This window comes from Dasypus novemcinctus, chromosome 8, assembly GCF_030445035.2.
Source record: "Dasypus novemcinctus isolate mDasNov1 chromosome 8, mDasNov1.1.hap2, whole genome shotgun sequence".
Classification (NCBI taxonomy): domain Eukaryota; kingdom Metazoa; phylum Chordata; class Mammalia; order Cingulata; family Dasypodidae; genus Dasypus; species Dasypus novemcinctus.
The window spans coordinates 96,309,828-96,316,701 of record NC_080680.1 but is presented as its reverse complement, the minus strand read 5'-3'; the positions used below and the strand labels follow the sequence as shown (position 1 = coordinate 96,316,701).

At 41.3% G+C, this 6,874-nt stretch overlaps 1 pseudogene; it reads left to right on the top strand.

Annotated features, from left to right (window-relative positions):
• The first annotated feature begins 1,093 nt into the window (after positions 1-1,093).
• On the top strand, positions 1,094-1,650 carry LOC101428892 (transmembrane emp24 domain-containing protein 2 pseudogene; annotated as a pseudogene).
• Positions 1,651-6,874: the final 5,224 nt, after the last annotated feature.

Here is a 6,874-nt window from a genome sequence, read left to right as displayed (position 1 = left end):
AGGTAAAGGAGTTCAGAATACTGACCATTTTATTTATTTATTTATTTATTTTGAGGTACTGGGGACTTTTTTTTTGGAGGTACTTGGGAAGAAGTCATTCAATCACTTAAGCTACATCCACTCCCAAGAATGCTTAAAAGCATTTGCTAGATAATGCATTGTGTCTGATGATTTGCTAAAATATAAATATATTGGAAAGATTTTGGCTTTATTATCTGCACATTTGTGCCTGTGTAAAGACTCCATCTGAAGAGCACAGAGCAGTGAATCCCATTAATAAATTTCCAAACCAGTGTAAAATGTATTTTTTCTCTATGTGAGACTTGGTGGGTACGGCCTAGATATGCCTGCTTAATTCTAGACTCTGAAATGAATTATTTTTTGCTGCGCAAACAGCATTCTTGCAGCTGTGTACCCCCTTTAAATAAGACCCTATGGAGATGTATTATCAGTTATGGTGTGCACGTCTATTTACATGTGGCCAAGTGGAATCAGGGTTGGTCTTAAACTGCATTTCTGGATGCCTTATAAAAGAGGTCATTCAGAAGCCAAAATCAGAGAAAACCTAAAGAGAAGGTATAAGGGGTGAGATCTCCAGGTAACAGGAGGCAGATAGAAGACCAGGAACCACAAGGATTTCACAAGTCTGGGCCAATCTACAGACTTCAGCGGGAAGCAAGGACTTGATGATGCCTTGGTTTCTTATCTCCAAAACTGTGAGCCAGGAAATCCTATAATTAACCACGGCAGTCTGTGGGATTTGTCACTGCAGTGCTGGGAAACAAGGTGATAAGATTAATTGGGAGTTATGCTTAATGGGGGCAGAATTTCTGCAGAATGAGTGATTTAAAAAAAAAAAGTTTAGGCAATGTATTTGGGTGCTAGTAGCACAGTAGAGTGAATATAATCAATATCACTAAACTGTAAACCTGAAAGTAAAGAAAATAATAATAATAATAATAAACCTTTTGAGAGAAAGGCGCCGGTGAGAAGGCAGCGGTGGGGGCGGCTCTAGAGGTCGCGTTCCGGGCTCTGGCCTGGGCCCCACCCCCACCACCGCGAAGCTCCCAGAGCTGCTCACGCTCGGGCACCGATGCCCAGGCCGGAGTGCTTCTTCCAGCGGGTTCCCTCAGGCACCAAGATGAACCCCATCTTAGAGGTGACCGAAGGCGGCTTCCTGTACATCGATGTGGACTACAGGGCCTGATAATAAAGGAACTTATAAAGGAGACCAAGAGTCCAGTCAGAAATACACATTTTCTGCTCATGTGGATGGAACATATAAGCTTTGTTTAGTATTAGGATGTCAGCCCTGACTTCAAAGATAATGATGTTCGCCACTGGTATCAAGGAGGCCCCGGAAGGACAAGTCATGGAAAGAGAAGCTCACTAGAACATTCTGAAAGTAATGATTAATGAGCTAGCACTGGCGATGACAACTGTAAAGCACGAAGACAAGTACATGTAAGTTTGGGAGAGAATACGCAGAGGTTTCCATGACAACACAACAGCAGAGTGGTCCTTTGGTCCTTCGTTGAAGCTCTTGTTCTAGTGACATTGGGACTCATCTAACACCTGAAGAGTTCAGAGGTTTGTTTAAATGCCTTTTTCTCAGCTCTCACTGTTTACCAAACATCTTGGTCACAATAATGTCTTTAGTTTCTATGTTTTTATTTTCTGAACTGTGCATTCACAGCTTGTGTTTCTTTTTTATTAATAGTTATATAAGTGAAAAAACATCTTCGGAAAGTTATAATGAAATTTTGTGGTTTGATTGGCATTATTACTTATTTGAATTCTACCTCCATTACACAGGTCCTTCCAACTAAAGCACTGTAAGTAAAGTATAGGGGTATAGTCCTTTTTTATGCCTTTTTTGTTTTTGTATTTATAATAAAATGCATTTTGTTCAAGAATTCAGCACGAAGTCTGATAGTACTTTACTAAAATGACTGCATTCTTTGGTTCTGGATCTCTCTTGCAATTCAAGTCATTTAAAGATTAATTTTGTTGAGTTCTTATGAGAAACAACAGTCTTCATCTTGACATTTTCTGCCCATCCTAATGGCACAGCTCTCTGGAGTATCCTACTGTGGTTGGGTGTTTTTATATTTTCTTTCTTGTTTTTGCTTTAAAGATATGACTTTCCCCAACACACTTTTTTCCCCCTAAATTTTTACATTGAAACTTAAGACTCAATAACCTCCACTTAAATTGATGACACAAGCAGCTAGTAACCAGTTTTTGGTTTCTGCCTAACCTTGTAAGAAGTCTCTACTAAAGCAAATTCTCTGGGTGTTTCAGCAAATGGTAGCTCTTTTTCTTTTTATTGTTGGCATGTTCACTTTCTCCACTCTTGACATGTAAGAAGTATATGTTCACGCAATGGGAAAAACCTGGATTTCTATTGCCAAAGGGTTAAAACCTCTTGGAGTTCATTGCAATGATATATAGCCATTACTTTATTTTTGATTAGTGGCAGTTTGGGCCATTACTTAATTGAGTACTGAACTCAGTGTCAGTAGTAGGGTTTTGTTTTTACTTCTTTTGGATCTTTAATTTTTGGCACATGTGAATTTTGTATAACATGAAATGATTTTCCGTTGGTCTCTGATGATGGGTTTAAAATTAAAGGAGCATCTGGTTTGGTGTGGGAATGATCCAGGATTATGTTGTGACTGATGGATTAGTTGCCTGCATATTTTTTTCATGGATCTTTGCCAGGGGAAAACTATAAGTAAGAAGTCTTACATGATTAATTGAAATTGTTACAAGTTTTTATGTTCAGGATAAACAATTTTTTAAAACTTGTGTGAAAATACATGCAACATTTTTTTTGATAAGGTGACTGTGTTTCATCTTAGGACAACTACTGCATGCCAATTATTTTTGTGTGTATGAAAACACTTCAAAATTGAAATAAAATACGTAAAATTAAAATTGGTTGTGTATCTATCTTGCGGTCACCCCTCGGGCTGAAGTGTGGTTTGCTGGCCTGGCGGGGGAGCAGCTGCGGCAGGCCAAGCCGCTGCCCCCATAATAGGGTGGCTGGTCGGACTCACCGCCACCCCTGAAGGGAGCTCGGCATGGGCACAGAGTGCCCTCGGGTCTCCCCTTCTCAGCAGCCATGCTTCCGCGGCCGCCCCTCCTCCCGGATGGCGCCACACGATGCCTGTGGGGTGGCACCCTTCTTCTTCTTTCCCCCTGCGCAGGCGCAGGGCGGAAAATTCCAGTCTGCCCTTTTCCCCTCCCCTGACAGCAGCAACAGCCAGGCGTGGGCGGAAAAATCCAGTCTGCCCTCTTCCCTTCCCCTGACAGCAGCAACAGCCAGGCGTGGGCGGGAAACTCAAGTCTGCCCTCCACCCCAGCAACAGCAGCCACCAATCCCTAAACCTTGCCCCTTCCCCCAGCAACAGCGACAGCCAATCCCTAACCACCACCCCTCCCCTGTCCAGCACCTCCCACTGACCTTTCTCCGGCAACCAATCAGAGCAGGGCGTGGCTTCGACCAATCAGCCTTCCCCAGCCCCTATAAAACTGTTGCCTCTCCCTCAATAAAGTGGACTTGCGTGTTTACCTTGTCTCCGCGGTAGTTCTTCTGCCGTGCGCCCTCCAGTCCTGAGAGCCCCCGACAAGGGCCTGGCCTCCCTTGTCCCCAGTTCGTCGCCTGCTTCTCCGGGCGACCCCCTCATCGCCGGCTTCGCCGGGCGACCCCGTCAGCCGAACCGCGCAACCCCTGTGAGACCAACCCCTCGACTGCTGCCGGACCGACCCCTCGTCCCAAGCGGGACCGATCCCTCGTCCCAAGCGGGACTGACCCCTCGTCCGCAGCCAGACCCCACCTCTACCGACCGAGCAAGCCGCCACATATCTAATATGCCCCAGATTGAGTAAATGAACAATTCTTTTTAAAAACAGAAAAAGTAAAAGAATGACAGGAATTTTAAGTGGTGCATTGAGGACTGGTTTCATCGAGGTTATATTTGAACAAACAATTGAAGGCGTTCAGGGTGGCGAGGCATGAGGATAACTGTAGGTAAAACATTCCAGGGAGTTGTGACAACCACTGCAAAACTGCTGAGATGGGTTAGTGCCAGGTATACTCCAGTAACTTTGGAAGGGATTTTAGATTATCATATATTCCCAAATAGGACCTGCTCAAAGGCTGTTAGTTTTATGCATTTGTGTGTCTTGCCTATGGTGTCCAGATGTCCTTAGAGTCCTCAGGGGCACTTTGTTTTGAAGTTTTGTTTACTGTGGCAGTTAGTGAAATCTGCCTGGGACCTGCATAAACATTACCTCTGGAATGACTACTTGACTCATTTTGAAATCTCTTAGCCATAAAATTTTTTTTTACTTAATGCGTCCCCTTTTTAGTCAAGGTCTATTTCCATATGCGTCACTGGTTGCTGCTTGGTAACAATCCCTGGGTGCCAGGGAGGCTCATCCTGGAGAGTCATGTTCCATGTTAGGGGAAAAGTAGTGAGTTTATTTGCTGACTTTGCTTTAGAAAGAGTCCACATTGAGTAACAAGGAGGATTCCAGTAAGTTACACTTAGGCATTAATTATAATTAGGCTAAGTAGTTTATTTTTTATTTTTTAATTTATTGAAGGATATCATTCATACATGAACATACATGAAAAATAAGCGTATAGTAAAAGTTGTGAACTTACAAAACAAGCATGCATATCATCATATAGAGCTTCCATACATCACCCCCAACCACCACCACCTTGCATTATTGTGAAACATTTGTTACAAACTATGAAAGAAAATCATCAAAATATTACTACTTATTATAGGCAATATCTTACATTTGGTATAGTTTTCCCCCAACCCACCTGATTATTAACATGAGTTCCTAGTATTATATATTTGTTATGGTTCATGAGAGAACATTCTCATACTTGTTCTTTTAACCACAGTTCATCTTCCACCACAGGATTCCCTGTGTTATATAGTCATGTCCTTTTTACAGTCCATTCAGAGTGTACACAGAGTGGTTCTCATTTTCATCACAGTTGTGCTGTTTTCACCTCAGACAATTCTAGAATGTTTTCTTTTTTCCAAAAGAAGAAATTCCATACCTTCTTAAACCCCTTTTGTGCTCTCACTTAGAATTGATATACTTATTTGCCATTGCTGCAAAATATTACAATGTTACTGTTAATGATCAAACATAAGTTACATTAGTTATAATTTTCCCATTTTCACCATTTTCTTAACACTTTGAACATTCTTATGTTTATATTACTAACCACAATCTTCATCCCCCACTGAAATCACTGTTATTTACAGTTCCTAGATTATTTTCTAGCTCTTTCAATTGACATTTATGTCCACAGACAATCCCTTTCAGCCACAATCTCATTTATAAATCCACAGTGTTATTTATACTCACAATAATGAGTTACCATCAACTCTATTCTTTTCCACACTTTTACAATAAACCTTATTAAAGATTCTACATACATAGCATCAGCTCCCATTCTCAACCCACCTCCTACCTCCTAGTAACTTACACTCTAGAATTTCCACAAGTTTATCCATCATATTTAGTTCATATTAGTGAGACAATAAAATTTGTCCTTTTGTGTCTGGTTTATTTCACACATAATATCTTTTAGGTTCATCCATGTCACAAGGTGCATCCCTACTTTATTTCTTCTAACAGCTGAATAGTATTCCATTGAATGTATATACCACATTTTGTTTATTCATTCATCATTTGATGGATATTTGAGAGGTTTCCATATTTTACTGATTCTGAATAATGTTGTTATGGACATTGGTGTGCAATGTCAGTTTGCATCTTTGCTTTCAGTTCTTCTGAATATATTCCTTGTAACGGGATTGATGGATCATATGGCAGTTCAATATTTATCTTTTTGAAGTACTGCCAAATGGTCTTCCACAGAGCTTACACCATTCTACATTCCTACCAACATTGAAGGAGTGGTCCTATTTATCCACATCCTCTCCAGCACTTGTAGTTATCTGTTTCTTTATTTAAATAACGGACATTCTTTTTTTTTTAAATTAGGATTCTTACTTTTTTTTAATTGTATTTTTTGAAGATACATGGATCACAAAAAATGTTATATTAAAAATATAAGAGGTTCCCCTATACCCCACATTACATCACCACCACTCCTCCCACATGAACAACCTCTTTCATCATCATGGGACATTCATTGCATTTGGTGAATACATTTTGAAGCACTGCTGTACCACATGGATAATGGTTTACATTGTAGTTTACACTCTCCCCCAGTCCATGGCAGGACATACATTGTCCAGCATCTGTTCCTGCAGTACCACCCAGGACAACTCTAAGTCCTGAAAATACCCCCACATCATATCTTTTCTTCCTTCTCCCTACCCTCAGCAGCTACCATGGTCATTTTCTCCACATCAATGCTATTATTTCTTCCATTACTAAAGACAATAGTTCCATAGTAGAATATCAGTAAGTTCACTCTAATCCATACTCTTTTCCTCCATCCTGTGGACCCTGGGATGGTTATGTCCACTCCACCTCTATATCGAGAGGGTGCTTAGATTCCACATGGATGCTGGATGCAATTCTCCTGCTTGCAATTGTAGATGCTCTTGGCTCCCTGGTGTGGTGGTTGACCTTCTTCACCTCCCTGTTCACTGGTCAGGGCAAGTCCTATAAACCAAAGGGTAGGAGTTGCAAGTTTGCTGAGGCTCAGGGCCTGGCTGTCACATGGACAGTCCATAGATTCAGGTCTCCTGAGTATACACCAATCCCAGTGCCAACCACAGGTCCAGTAAAAGTGACAGAAGAGGCATGTGTAGAAAGGTCACATCTGAGTCCAACTCCATCACACTCATACTACTAGTTTATT